The sequence below is a fragment of the Perca flavescens genome, chromosome 24, assembly GCF_004354835.1.
Source record: "Perca flavescens isolate YP-PL-M2 chromosome 24, PFLA_1.0, whole genome shotgun sequence".
Classification (NCBI taxonomy): Eukaryota; Metazoa; Chordata; class Actinopteri; order Perciformes; family Percidae; genus Perca; species Perca flavescens.
This window is the reverse complement of record NC_041354.1, coordinates 18,272,919-18,288,690: the sequence shown is the minus strand read 5'-3', so window position 1 is coordinate 18,288,690 and position 15,772 is coordinate 18,272,919.

Genomic DNA, 15,772 nt, shown 5'->3' with positions numbered 1-15,772 from the left:
TTCAGAAATGTCAACAGGTGAGGCATCAGCGCACACGGGGCAACAAGCGCACATTAATAAGCTGTTAAAATGTTCAGTGTGTTAACCTTTCCTGATCGCTTTGTTTCAGACCGTGTCAGAACACCAGGGGAGACTCGTTACCTCCAGGGCTGACGTTATAAAATGATTAACATCGGGGTTAAAATCACGTTTCTGGTGAGACAATGAATGAGCTTGGCTTTCAGTCTGGGGTTTATCTCAGACACAGCACACACTGTGTACAAAACTTCAACTTATTCCACCAACTCTGCTCCGGTCGCATACAACACGTCTGCTTCCTCTTTCTCTATCTCTCTTCTGCCCACTTACCACACACACACACACACACACACACGCACTGAGCTCTCTTAAAGGAGACGCAGCACCATTTTACAACAAATGCCTTATCGCGCTGATGTGACCGAGCACGACCAGAACCCAACCATAAATTCTAAATATCTGTCCAAACCCGGCCCGGCTCAGGTCGGGTATCCATGCCTTACTCTCCTCCCGTGATTTCCTCGCGTCTCTCCCGTGCTTCCTCGGTGGGAGGGACTAAGACGAGAGTAAGGGAGGCAAGTGGAGGAGTCGAAGAGGCAATTTAAGCGACATGAGATGCAGCACATTACAAAGGCGGGAAAAACACAAAAGGCAGGAAGTCAAACAAGACATGACACGTGGGAAGTGAACCTACAAAATAAAACAGGTAACTGAAAACTAGAGCTGGGACGATAGGATTTTGTCCCGATTCGATTCGTTCCTGATACATGGGCACCAATTGGATTTGTTTTGCAATTTTCATTCATTGCAATTGGATAGTATTGAGTATTGGGATTCACTTTTCTGTCTTTAACAAAAACAAAAGTTGAATAATACACTTCTAAAAAACTGATTGTTTTCTAAGAATAATGTTGAAGTTGAAGAACACTGTTGTTTGTGAGGACATTTTTCCATCATGTCAACTCCACCTCAAACTAAAAACTGTTTCATATTTATGTGTATAAATGGATCAAGCAAATCAGATATATAATGTATATTATCCATCTAATATTTCACTCCAGGAAAGAAAGCGAATGCGCTCAGTTCCCAAAATGTATTACTGTTTTAATCCATGTTGCTACCAAGACACCCAGTCCACAGCAGATGGGAGACTTCTTCTGTAAACTGTGAGTGTTTGTCCAAGTCATCACATCCAAATGAGCTTCATTTTATTGTAGTTGGAAGTCGTGAAGCCGAAAATGTGCACATATCCCACAAAATCACCTTGGATACTGCATGTGCCAGCTTGTTCGTTGGCAGTGGAACAGCTCCAGAAAGTGTTGCTCAGTCTTGGCTCTCAATTTTTTTTTTGCCTTGGAGGGGACTTGTTGATATTCACAAATTACATTTCCCTGAATGTCAATTTCATTTAAGTGATAACAGAGCGTTATGTAAAACAATCTTTTCACACATTGCCAGAGAAGGAGAACATTTTGGGGTTGTGTGTTCTCTGGCTGCCAGTGTTTTACAATCAGAAAAGGACACTGTTTATCTGCCGATGATGTCTTTGTCTTTGATTTTCACAGCTTTACCAGGGTACCGTCGGGTGATTAACAGTCAAAGTCAGCCTCATTAGGCTTTCCCGGAGAGAAATGGATCAGTCTTGTAACATTACTTCACATATTTACACTCCAGTAATTAGAAATTACAAAGTCCTCATCCTCATCGCTGCATCTTTTATCAGAGAGATTAATTGTCTTGTCACTGGCACATCGTTTTATTGGCTAACTGGGAAGGGGCCACGAAGATGGAAAATAAAAGAGCCAAAGCATTTTAATTACACTATTGTAGTCATTTGACTAACAGAGCACTCTAATCATTTAAATTAATATTTTGATCATAAAAATGGGTGAAACATACATGCATAGCCACACACACACACACACACACACACACACACACACACACACACACACATATATATATATATATATATATATATATATATATATATATATATATATATATATATATAAGCTACTTACAAAACGGGTAGCATAAAGTGGATTTATGTGGAGCGGCCTCTAGCTCACCCAGTAATGTTGGCTGAGTCCAGGGTTCTAATCCAACCTGCTGCCCTTTGCTGCATGTCATCCCCCATCTCTCTCCCCCTTTCATATCTATCCACTTAATAAAAATAAAGGGAAAAGCCCCCAAAAAATAAGTTATGTAACTTTCAGTTTGTGTTGGTTCTAGCAGCCGCTTTGGACTAAAGTGGTAGTGTTTATACCACACCTGCTGTCGTAAAGCTCTTTTCTTTACGCTGCTGTATTACCCACTATAGATTACTGAGTTAGCGTTACCGCAAATGGTTTGCTCGGACAGAAAAGAATTCATTTCGTTGCATTTCCAGTGTTGCATACGGTAACTTAGTCTACTTTGGATGTCTGGTGAGCTAAACCAGGTATCACTGTCACTGTGTCACGAAGCAAACAAATTAAGAGATTGTTAAAGCAACCAACATAATAATAACTTGGATTAATATAGCGCATTTCATGAAACCAACAGAAGCTTTATCCAAGTACAAAGGGACAAGGGCAAAGAAAATAGTAAGCCAACACAAACATGGACTAAAAGGATTAAAAGGTCTGTGCTAAATGGAAGGAGGACGTAATTTAATGTGGGCTACTGACGTACAACCACATTGCGCAATCTGAAGTTATTTTATGAATGAAAGAGACATATTACATGCCTAAGGGCCAATTTGGGGACATTTTTGAATAATTTACAATCCTGTTATTGTCTCCATCTGTTGAAAGCCTGACTGAGTGTGACTCGCTTTCGCCCGTTGTCTTTCACTTTCCCTTTTTGCTTTTAGTTGTTCTTCGTTTAATTTCCTTCTTTCCTGTGATGGTCCTGCCCAAGTATCAGCCAGAAATACGGCAGATAACATTAGAATACAATTAGGCCTATATACAGAAATCTCCTGCTTCATTTTACCTGGCTGGATACTCACTAACACAGGCTTTTCCGGTGGCAAAGTAATAAATGCCGTCTTGGCCGGGTGGCGATGTTGCTGCGGCCTCTCGGGCGCATCTCCTCAAGTCTGGAGAGGATTGCTGCAGCCATGGAGCATGGGCCTCCAAACGCACCACCTGCTCCTGCTGTGCCCCTTCCTCCTCCCCCCACTCCATCTCCGTCCACCCGTTCCATCAGGAGCGCATTGCCACTCCCAGACCAGATTCCGCCAGAGTGTCCAATCCCGCCGTAGTTCAACATCACGTCTCCTTAAGTCCTCTAATATTTCCTCATTTATGTCATCAACACATCCTTAAAGAGGAGAAAATAAAGTTGTCCTGAAGCATCGGTACGTGGTGATAGATCTCAGAGACACAGGAAGATTATTCCAATCAGAAGGAGCTTTATAGTTTTTCTATATTAGAGTATCTCTGCTCTCTTCAAAGCCACCAGACTCCTTTGACAAAAACAGCAATTTTACATCACAGAAAACTATTAGCTGCTTGTCTACTTCTGTCTCGATCGGTTTGTTTGTTTGTGTTATTGTGTACCTTCTTTAGCGTTAAGCAAAAGAAGTTCTGTGCTAAAAGTCTGTGCTAGCTGTGTGTAAAGTAAGAAAGTATTCTACTATTGAAGCATTCTTCTCTCCCCCAGGCATGAAGATAATAAAAGCATAAAAACTGTACAGACCTTTAAGTAGCTCTTTGTTCCTTTGCAACGCCCTCAAGTATACAATGTAAGATGATTGTATAATGATTTCTTAATGCTTCGTTCTAAATGTGACCCTGGGCTGTCAGGTATAATCTTGGGTCATTAAATGTAAAGCATTAGTGCTGCTTTAATTACACACTGTTGACCGTACAGCAGGCGTAAAGTGCTCCGTGCTGATGTGTTGAGGAGCTGTCAGAGCACAATGGATTAACTCGGTGATGTAATATTAGACTATTAGTGCGGCTGCCAACCTCATCAAGGTATACAGTACTGTATGTCTTACTGTTGTATCTAATATAATTAAGAATTACTTTCAAGAAACAACTATTAAACAATTAAATCAGAAAAGACTGCAAACAAGTATAATATAGCTAAAATAAATACACCGTCCTGTCCAGAACGAACAACTGTCCTCCCTCGAATATCTCTCCCAAAGATCACTCCCATCGCGTCAAATACGGACACTCGGTCAGGTGACTTTGGCATTGTTATTGACGTCATACCTTAACGCGCTTGGTCAGGACATACGTTTAACATGCGGCACAAGAACGGGACAGTTAGGTTTAGAAAAAGGAGGGGTCAAAGAAACACAGGTCACCCATTCACCCAGGAGACTGGGGTTTATGTCCCATTTGAAAAGAAAAGGGAACAGAGAGGGGTTTTTCTTGTTACAGACTTAGTTGTGTCCGTGACTCATTTTAAGCCAATCCGTGATCTTGTCCTAACTCTAACCAATCAGTTTTGTTGCCTAACAGAAGTAATTCCGTTTTCACAACATTAACTATGTGTTTCAAACTGTGACAGATGCGTTAAATAGAACCATTAAATGATTAAGACTGCCACCGGGGCCACGTGTTATGGCAACAAGTTTAAAATGGCCACCATGCAGCCATTTCACAGCATTGAATAGTCATACATGTCGTTTTGGGATTGGCAATCGACCTAGTGTGTCGTTGCCTAAACCTAACTAAGTATTTTTGTTGCATAGATTTAAGTTATTCTATTTATATAAGCGGATGACGATGGATGGATGGATGGAACATTAACTATGTGGTTAAATCTGAGCCTTTCAATGGCAAAGCAAGCACTTTTGTGGACGTAAATGAAATAAATCAAGGTGCGCAATTGCCCAGTAACTTACATCGTTTTTCGGTTTTGCTGCTGTCGTGGAAGTTTCCTTTGCAGCAGGGGGAAGAGTTTTCAGAGTTTAGTAAATTGAAACAAATAAGACAGACTGAGACTAAAACCAAGTTGGGGTTTTTGTATTTTATTAAAAACATATATATATATATATTTGCAAATACAAAAGTACAAAAGAAACAGCAATATCGAAAAGTCCTCACATTTTTTGAAACTGGAAACGATCAAAGCAGTTTTTCTGTCTATCAATGAATTGATTTAGCAACTAATCATTTCAGTTGGACTTGTAGGCCTATATATTGGTCGGGCAGTTTGATGACAATAAAACATTATATTTCATAAACATAAGTTTTGTGTACAAAAATCCTAATTCTTTTTAACCCAAATATGTCAGATTACAAATAGCATCTGTAAGCATTTGACAAAATTCTGATACTAACTTTTTTGTCTTTGAAATCCAAATTAGTTATTCCTAAAAATGACATAATTTGTCTTTGAAATCAAAAACCAACTGTTTGTTTATCACCTATATGACATAAGAAAGATTTTATTTAGCCCCCAGTGGGAAAATTCCCTCAGATAAAAGCAAGAAGTAGATCAAATATAATTGACTTCCGATTGAAAGTAAAAAGTTAAATTTAACTCCTATACAATCCATCAATAGGAAACCTATTATCCTAATTCAAAAGTACTTTTAGCTCTCTGGTACCAGCAGGAACTGGCCTGAAAGGCAACTTCTTGTTTTTTCTAAACTTTTAGGCATTTGAGTCAATTCCAGTTTTGATGTTGGTGTGCTGAAAGCTCCGAGACACGAGGCCTTGTGTCAGACTCCTCCTCGCTGGACACGCCTGCTGTAACCTGAGCCAGTCATCCAGTGCACTGTTATCCCTTCTATTTATAAAGTATACTAGTAGATTATATATTATTATCTTTATGGTATAAAAGTATTATCTTTTACTGTTTATAAGAGTTATCTTTAACTTATATTATATTTTACTTTTCGTGTAAACATAAATATGAGAGTAAATATTAAATGAATATGTGTATACCATTGTCTCAGTACATTACTCATAATGTACATCATTAAGCAGTCACATCAACATTAAACATTTTCATTTAGATATTTAGTCTTAATCATATCTCCAAGTTGTTGATACATTTAATCATCATGGTTTCAAACCCCATCTCAGCACTCACACAACCCTTACACAACTTACACAGGTCACCAGGAAAGATGCAGCAAGTGCAAGAGTCTAGAAAAATACAAATTAAGGTATTCCCCTTTTCAAACCAGGTTTCTAGGAAGTCTTTGAATGGATCATTTATGCCTGTATTTACCCAAAAATAGTTTACAGATGTTTTATGTCAGATTTTACCTAAAGCCAAAGTTATTTCTATCAAATTTTTATCAATCCAATTCAGATTCGAACAATGAAACGTACTTTAAACATTTCCTGACACAATAACTGAATACTTATCTTAAAAGTAAAAATAAGTACTTCTAATTATCTTCTCCTAATAATGCTTGTATTTTCAGAATGTGAGTCTGTGTGCTACTTAACTTCACAGACAGTTTTTACTGGTCCTGCAGCTGAAGGGGGAGTGAGATGGACCCGACTGACACAAATGAGGCGCCGTGTGGCACAAAACAGAACTCCAACAAGCATTATTTGTTCTTTTATCAATATTATCACTTGGAAAAGTGTCTACTTATTTTAATGAATATCAATAATTATAAAACCGCATTTCTTTCCCTCATGCTGGTTTAACTCTATAAAATCCATACAAATTGTGCTAAAAAGGAAACTTTTGTAATTGTTCTCTTTTAGATTACTTTAAGGGTTGTGTTTCAGTAAATAGTGAAAGTCAATCAAAACAAAACTAAATTTTCTTTAGAATAGTTTTTAAATTAAAAAAATTATGTGAACACCCCATTCATTAAACACCCAATTTATTATTGCTACTATATCCTTTCTATTTGAGGCATGACAAGCTCATGACTCAAAACAACGCAGCACATATAAATAATCTGTTCAGTGGTTTAGCCATTAACACTGTCCTGTGTTACACAGCAAAACCTGAATAAAAGCAACACAAAATTCAATAAATCATTTCTTTTAAAAGAAAACCATTCACCAAAGTGTTTTCAACGTCAACATCAATTAATTTAGTTTTAACCTATTTCTGATATAGCAAATCAAAATACAAACAAAGTCTTTAGTGCAGTTTTACTGAAAAAAAAACTCGCTAGAGTACAATATTAAATTAACTGTTTTTAGGCTGAAATCTCATATCAACCTGTATTGGTTTTTAATATAACCAATAAACTAAGATGAATTAAACAAAAATATGTTGTTTATTTTCTTTTTATCTTTAGTTTGCAACCCAAAGTTATACTAACCGTTGTCTGGTAGTTCTAAAAATCATTATGAATTAAAGTTTTTAGGCCTATAGAACAAACCTAAGTACTTCCGATTGACCTCTATTTATCCAATTTGTTACCTGATATGGGAAACATATCACATTCTTATAATTCATGACAAACTATATCAAAATAATTGCTGAACTCTACATGCACAACTCCTGTTTTTCTCTTATCTCTGAGTGTGTGTGTGTGTGTTGCTATGGCCTTGCTGCTCTGTAAGCTTAGTCTACAGTGAGGGTTAACCAATCACCTCACTGAGTGGCTCTGCTGCTCTCATTGTGGTTGTTAGCATGTCATCAGGAGACATAATACGTTACCAGTTGGTCCTCACACAGTGGTGTGTCTGCTGGGTGTCCTCTTCACCCAAGTCCAATGTGTGGAGGTGCTGTAAACAAAATCTCAAAAAGGTTGACAGGTTAAGTCGCTTGCGTGTGCACATTCTATACCTCAGTACAATAAGCAGAGCTTTTGTCAAATGTAGGCATGTTGCATTTTGAATGCAAACCACTATACTTGAGATTTTGGTAGGAATTCACCATTTTGGAATTATTTCAGCAAGTAGGGCTTTGGCTCTTACACTAGCTGACAGTAGTCTTGATCCAAAAAGAAATCATTTGTGAACCAATGTTGCTTCACCATTGTGAAACAACTGTTTTTCCCTCAATTGTATTTCCATCATCCTAATCATACTTTTTACACCTGGTTTTAACCCATGTGTCAACTTTGCAAAATTTAGGAAAGAAAAAGCTGGATAGCTTTCTGTTAGGAAGAATGAGCTCTACTGCTTGTACAGAGAGATGAGATGGCAGAGGTCCAAATCAGATAGCATCAGAAACACCTACAACAGAGAAGCCCACACGGTTAGGCCACTGCTAGAGTCTCTGGAAGAAGAACTGTTAACCTAAAAAAAATGAAATCGGGGTTAGTGAGAGGTGTGTCAGAGAGGTCCGGTCATGGTATTCAGACCACCTGTAGCTCTGCAACACCATTGTTTCTCTCTGTCAACTGGTGTGTGGAGAAAAAAATCAGGGTTAAGAACAGTGAATCTGTTAGAGTGACATTTTGCAATCTAACAGAGTAGTAATATCTAAGGTACCTGGTCACAGAGAGTTTTATTCTGTTCCCACAAAATGTGTGACACATAATGTGGAACAGGGCGTATTTAATGCTTCGAGGGGCAGAATCAAGTTTAGCAGAGAAATTTGCAACCGGACGGAGTTTTGTCGCCGTGGTGTTGCAGCAACACAGAGCCACGCAGCTCTTGTGCTTATCATCGGTCTGCATAAACTGTTTTTAGGGATCTGGCAGTCCCAGCGTCGGGGAAGCCAGTTTCATATTCACGAACGCTTCATTAGCTTCGGCAGCAAAAAGTCTTACAGTGACCTCAGGAACGTGTACAGGCATTTTTACGTGACAGACTCAAGTAAAAACAAAATCCTAATCATTAACACTAAACTGAAAAGTTCATTTTACATGAAAACAGCACTGTACCAAAAAACTCTCTCGAGGAAGGAAAAAGCAGATGCAGCCTTGAGAGATGTAGAAAAAACACAAGCTGGGCACTAAAAAAAAAACTATATTGTCAGTCAAGCATACAGCTACAACCCAGTCAGTATCAGTCCAAATCAGATGTGAGGTTGTCAAACTGTCATTATGTCTCTAAAGCCATTCTTCATCAGGCCCTGTAGTAACATGAGCTGTGTAGTGCAGGTTGTCAGGTTTCATGCAGTCAGAGGCAGGGCTGATTACAGACGCCGCCTCAGTGAGCTCATTTTAGCCACACCGTGATTAACAAATGTGGTTTTGTTAGATGCATCATGACGAGAAATTCTCAATCCATCAGGTGTTGAGGTTAAGCCAATGTTAACAGTGCACATTAAATCACTACCTGAGCAAAATAAGTGGACATAAATCAGACACCAAAAAAAAAGTTTCCCATGTATATGAGAAAAGGAACAGAAAATTGTTCTTTTACTGTTTAACCTGTATTCCCAATTGACCAAATAGAATGACCACTGCACTTCAGTGTCAAATCTTTAGCTCTAATAATCAAGTTATGTGAGTGGAACCCCAAACAGAGGGACTAGTGTTGTTCTCTGTCTGAGGTGTTTTTTGCTTTTTCTTCGGGCAATTACATACCCAATGTCCAAAGTCCTTGCAGTACAAACACTGGTCTCGGTTGTAGGGCTCGTTATTTTGCCCACGGTACCCGCCTTGGCACCTTCTGCTGTGTCTGGGGCCTCTCTGTCTCGACCACGTCCTTCGTGGGAGCGGCCTTTTTCGGGTCCGCGCTCCATATGTTGCCCACCAGCCTGTTGTAACATACAGACAAACGCTTCAAACATGGTTTTCTCACGTACTCCTTGGTCTTTCCACACGATGCAGGTGTGACTGATGTTGTCGGTCCTGTCCGATAGTTGAGTCCGTGTCCTCTTCGTCCCTCCATTTTTACAACTTGTCTTCCTGATTTTTAGAGAAAGCTTCAGAACATAGGCTTTGGTTAGAACTGATGAGGTGGTTATTGGTGTATATGTGTTTTTGCAATCTTTCCCTGAATCATACCTTTAGTTTTTCCTGTACTCAGTAGCTTAAAATCCTCTGTCTTAACAGTTTGAACGTGCTAAAAGACCCATTTTCAAGAAAAACGTAAGTTTTGGACCAATGCGGCAGACACCCCAGGCTTTTTGAGCCGTATTTTCGCACCATGTCATCCACCACGGTTCCCGTAGGGACGTGTGAGCCGGATCTGCCCAATCCGTTACCCATTTTACTGGGAAGAAGTACTTCTATCCTACTTACAATCGTCACTGTAAGGCCGGGTTTCTATCTTATTTCGGAAAAACCCAAGCACAAAAAAACCTAACAGTTTCTGAAAAACTGTTTATTAGATTTACTTCAAAACCTAATTAGATTTGTCCCCCGAAAATCTACAAAGCAAAGTCACACCCGTGCGTGGATCAGTTTTATGGTGCAAAAATACTGCTGGAGTGATCACAATTATGTATCTGAACAACTTTAAACAATACCACCAAAATCCATACAAACAACCCAAATGTTTATCCTATCTCAGTATCCAACGTCAGTATTTGTTTCTGGAAGTTTACTACAGCCAATTCAAATTACTCTTAATTCAATCTAAATTAGAGTGTGATCTTACCCTGCTGCGTGGAATTGCTTCCGTCTTAACAGATCAGTGTTGGGTCAGTAGAGGCCTCCGTGGTTTCTGATCCTCTCTCTCTGAATGCTTTTGGGCGAGGTAGAGGAGAAGATCGTTGGATCTCGGATCGCGAGTCCTCAGTCAACCACGGAGTCTCTTTTATCTGACCCCCGCACATGATCCCATCCTCGTCGCCATGTTTGTAGTGGAAGTTTCCTTTGCAGCAGGGGGAAGAGTTTTCAGAGTTTAGTAAATTGAAACAAATAAGACAGACTGAGACTAAAACCAAATTGGGTTTTTGTATTTTATTAAAAAAGATATATTTGCAAATATAGGATCAACATGATTTCACAAAAGGCCGCAGCCCAGTGTGGAGTCAGTTTCTCTAAAAAGTGAACAGAACACCAGGCTTATATACATCTTCAGAGTGAAAACACACACGCACTTGGCTTAGTATGACGCTACAATTTTGACAGGCAATCTGATACACGTGAAGACAATCAGAGAAATACAAGAGACATCTTGGAGCCATCTCACCTCCTCCTCCCTGTATGACTTTCATCCCCCAGTTACATCTTAACTGGCATGAGAAAACTAGAGATAGTTTTGGGGTGACCTTGTACCTTTATTGGTTCAGGCTAACAGAGCTCACATAATGTTCCAGACTGGATGTCTCACAAAATTAGAATCAAAATCTGCATGTGGGAAATGAGATAAACTCTTTCAGCATTTGTGAGAGAAGTAAAGTACGAATTAAACATAAAAATATAAGGAATTGTGCTTAAATGTAATTTTCCCATTACACTGCCGCCGACTGCAGCGATGTCGCTTAATACTGGACAGATTGTTCTTCCCATCAGTCACTTAGACACAACCACACAGGAAAATAGTGTAGAAAGTTACCCTTTAAGATTTAAAAAAACAGAGAAACAACCTGGATTTGAAGCTGTTATGTGCAGCTCGTGTCCTTGTACGACTCACCCTCCGCCCCCTCCGTTGGCGAGGCTCCAGCCCCGGCAGCTGTCAGTCCCGTTGATGGGCTGTCTAACAGCCCGTGGCTGAGGTAAAAACTACCGTCGGCCCTGAGGGGGCTGCAGATTGCAGCCAGTCAGCTATAAATAAAGCTGTGTGCACCGTGTAAGTGTCATTAGAAAGGCTTTATTCCTCAATGTTCCTTAACATTTCTGCGGCTACCGCTCACTGCTGCCCACACATTTAAAAGATGAAAAGTGTGATTAAAAAAGGGGTTTAGTTTGGGAATTAAATGCAAAATGAAGTTTCTGTCACTTTTTCCAACATTTTTGCCGCTATTGTCAGTGTTCCAACTTTTTGTTTAAAATGGAAGTGTTACTGTCTGAAGTTAAGCCTACCTGTGGAGTAAGATAAGGTGAGTTATCTTGACTCGAGATTATCTTCTGTCAACCTGGACTGAGGAGGGAGTGGATCAGCGGCTCTGACAGCTGTCGATTTGGTCAGAAAATCCCAAAGACTATGAATATATGGCATAATGTCCCGTTAGGTCGCAAGTGTTCACATGTTTTCTTATGCTTTGCCATTCTTTAGAGCAGGAGTGTCAAACTTCACAAAGGGCCACACCAGAAATTAAGAATCACATCAAGGGTCGGACATTTATAACTTATTGTCATGCTTTTATTTAAAAAAAGTCAAATATCTTTGACTGATTTAATACATGTCTTGTATAGCTTTCCCCTTACAGTTTGGTTGAAATAAAGCCCTAAAAATCTGTTGAACAATTATTCAATTCAAAACAGAATGTAAAAAAGTGACAAAAAATGTAAAAAAAACAACAAAAAAGTTCCTTAGCCATCATGGAATGCCTGAATACTTAGCATGTAGCTACATGTAGCCGTGTATGTAATTTAAACACTGCAGTAACATGCCCAGAGCAGATGACCATATGAAGAAATAAATAATAAATAGAAGAGTAGAAATAACTAGTGGAAGTGTCAAGGGCGGTCTGAAATCTGACGATTATGGATCACAGGGATTTTGTTTACATACGCTTACCTTTATTATTTGAAGCTATGGCCACGTTTAACATGAACATCTGACATTGTAACATTATAGATAAATACAGAAAAGCATAATAGGTTTTCTTTAAGAGATGAGAGAAAGAGAGACGTAATGCAGGAGAGGCTCTGTAGCCCAGCAAGTGTAAGTGGAGGAGAGAATAACTTGTGTGCACATATTAGTAATTCATGCTATCTAAATAATTAAGTCCTTCCTTTGAAACAATAATTTGTGCCCATGAAATAATAACTCATATTCACAAATTAGTCATTGCGCTTGAATAAAAGTTTGTGGTCACAAATAATGGTGTAAAAATGTCTTATTACGACTTATTACATTACATTCTCATCTGCATTTAGCAGCTGTTTTATAGGTATTTGTCAGCATCTATAACTCTTCATATAATTAACCGATTCACCAGCTGACCGTCCAGGGTTTTGGGGTTCAGTGTCTTTCCCAAAAGACACTTTGACATGGGGACAGGGGGAGCAGGGGATTTAGTAGGGTTGGGTAACGTTTGGGTTTTTCCAGATACCGCTGCTAAAAAGATGCTTTTGAAAACGGTGCCGTGCCAACACATTCTAACTCCCATCACGTAAAATACGGACGCTTGGTCAGGTGCTTTTGACGTTGTTATTGACGCTGAAAGTCTCCTTTAGTGACAGATCTAAACGTGTTTTATCTGAACGCGCTGGGTCGGGACTATAGGTGTTTTGATGCAGATAGGTTTAGGAAAAGATCATGATGGGGCTTATACGTTTACATGACACACGGGACAAGAACGGGACAGTTGGGTTTAGGAAAAGTGACACGCGGGATACAAACCCCATTCTCTTGGGTGAAAGTCCTATGTTGTTTGATCCATCCACCCCCCCGACGCAGAATTTTGGTCTTTCATACTACTCTCTACTGTTGTCTCTCTACATACTACTCTCTACTGTTGTCTCTCTACATACTACTCTCTACTGTTGTCTCTCTACATACTACTCTCTACTGTTGTCTCTCTACATACTACTCTCTACTGTTGTCTCTCTACATACTACTCTCTACTGTTGTCTCTCTTCATACTACTCTCTACGGTTGTCTCTCTACATACTACTCTCTACTGTTGTCTCTCTACATACTACTCTCTACTGTTGTCTCTCTACATACTACTCTACTGTTGTCTCTCTTCATACTACTCTCTACTGTTGTCTCTACATACTACTCTCTAATGTTGTCTCTCTACATACTACTCTCTACTGTTGTCTCTCTACATACTACTCTCTACTGTTGTCTCTCTACATACTACTCTCTCCGGTTGTCTCTCTACATACTACTCTCTACTGTTGTCTCTCTACATACTACTCTCTACTGTTGTCTCTCTACATACTACTCTACTGCTGTCTCTCTTCATACTACTCTCTACTGTTGTCTCTCTACATACAACTCTCTACTGTTGTCTCTACATACTACTCTCTAATGTTGTCTCTCTACATACTACTCTACTGTTGTCTCTCTTCATACTACTCTCTACTGTTGTCTCTCTTCATACTACTCTCTACTGTTGTCTCTCTACATACTACTCTCTACTGTTGTCTCTCTACATACTACTCTCTACTGTTGTCTCTCTTCATACTACTCTCTACGGTTGTCTCTCTACATACTACTCTCTACTGTTGTCTCTCTACATACTACTCTCTACTGTTGTCTCTCTACATACTACTCTACTGTTGTCTCTCTTCATACTACTCTCTACTGTTGTCTCTCTACATACTACTCTACTGTTGTCTCTACATACTACTCTCTAATGTTGTCTCTCTACATACTACTCTCTACTGTTGTCTCTCTACATACTACTCTCTACTGTTGTCTCTCTACATACTACTCTCTACGGTTGTCTCTCTACATACTACTCTCTACTGTTGTCTCTCTACATACTACTCTCTACTGTTGTCTCTCTACATACTACTCTACTGCTGTCTCTCTTCATACTACTCTCTACTGTTGTCTCTCTACATACAACTCTCTACTGTTGTCTCTACATACTACTCTCTAATGTTGTCTCTCTACATACTACTCTACTGTTGTCTCTCTTCATACTACTCTCTACTGTTGTCTCTCTTCATACTACTCTCTACTGTTGTCTCTCTACATACTACTCTCTACTGTTGTCTCTCTACATACTACTCTCTACTGTTGTCTCTACATACTACTCTCTACTGTTGTCTCTCTACATACTTCTCTCTACTGTTGTCTCTCTACATACTACTCTCTACTGTTGTCTCTCTTCATACTACTCTCTACTGTTGTCTCTCTACATACAACTCTCTACTGTTGTCTCTCTACATACTACTCTCTACTGTTGTCTCTCTACATACTACTCTCTACTGTTGTCTCTACATACTACTCTCTACTGTTGTCTCTCTACATACTTCTCTCTACTGTTGTCTCTCTACATACTACTCTACTGTTGTCTCTCTTCATACTACTCTCTACTGTTGTCTCTCTTTATACTACTCTCTACGATTGTCTCTCTACATACTACTCTACTGTTGTCTCTCTACATACTACTCTCTACTGTTGTCTCTCTTCATACTACTCTCTACGGTTGTCTCTCTTCATACTACTCTCTACTGCTGTCTCTCTACATACTACTCTACTGCTGTCTCTCTACATACTACGCTCTACTCTTGTCTCTCTACATACTACTCTCTACTGCTATCTCTCTACATACTACTCTCTACTGTTGTCTCTCTACATACTATGCTCTACTGCTGTCTCTCTACATACTACTCTCTACTGTTGTCTCTCTACATAATACTTGCTACTGTTGTCTCTCTACATACTACTCTCTAGACCGAAGTGCACCAAATATAACGACTATAACTTCAGACAATGCTTTATGACAGCGCCATGGAAACACAGATGAGAGAGGCTCAGTGTGGCTGAGTACTGAGCCAACAGTGAAGGACCACTTAACCGTTTGGTGTCGTTAACTGGCGCCTGGGAATAGTTTGCTTGCTAAACATCACAAAGCTGCAGCAGAGGTAGAGACAGGTCTCTCCATCCGCAGTACCTTATCATTTAAAAGTGGTCGAACGGAGGGAGAGGGAGGCCTTTTAGAAAAGACCCAAGCCGCTCAAATAAAAACGAGAACCTGGTGTCAAGTTTAAGTGGACCAGTTTAAAAGTTAAGGGTCGATGCAGCACATTGCGAAATTACCTCCTCTCTTCGCGGACAGAACACACCGCCATGTCACTTACAAGTTAGCAGGAAAAGGAGAAGCTGCAGGACGATCTCCCCGGTAATAA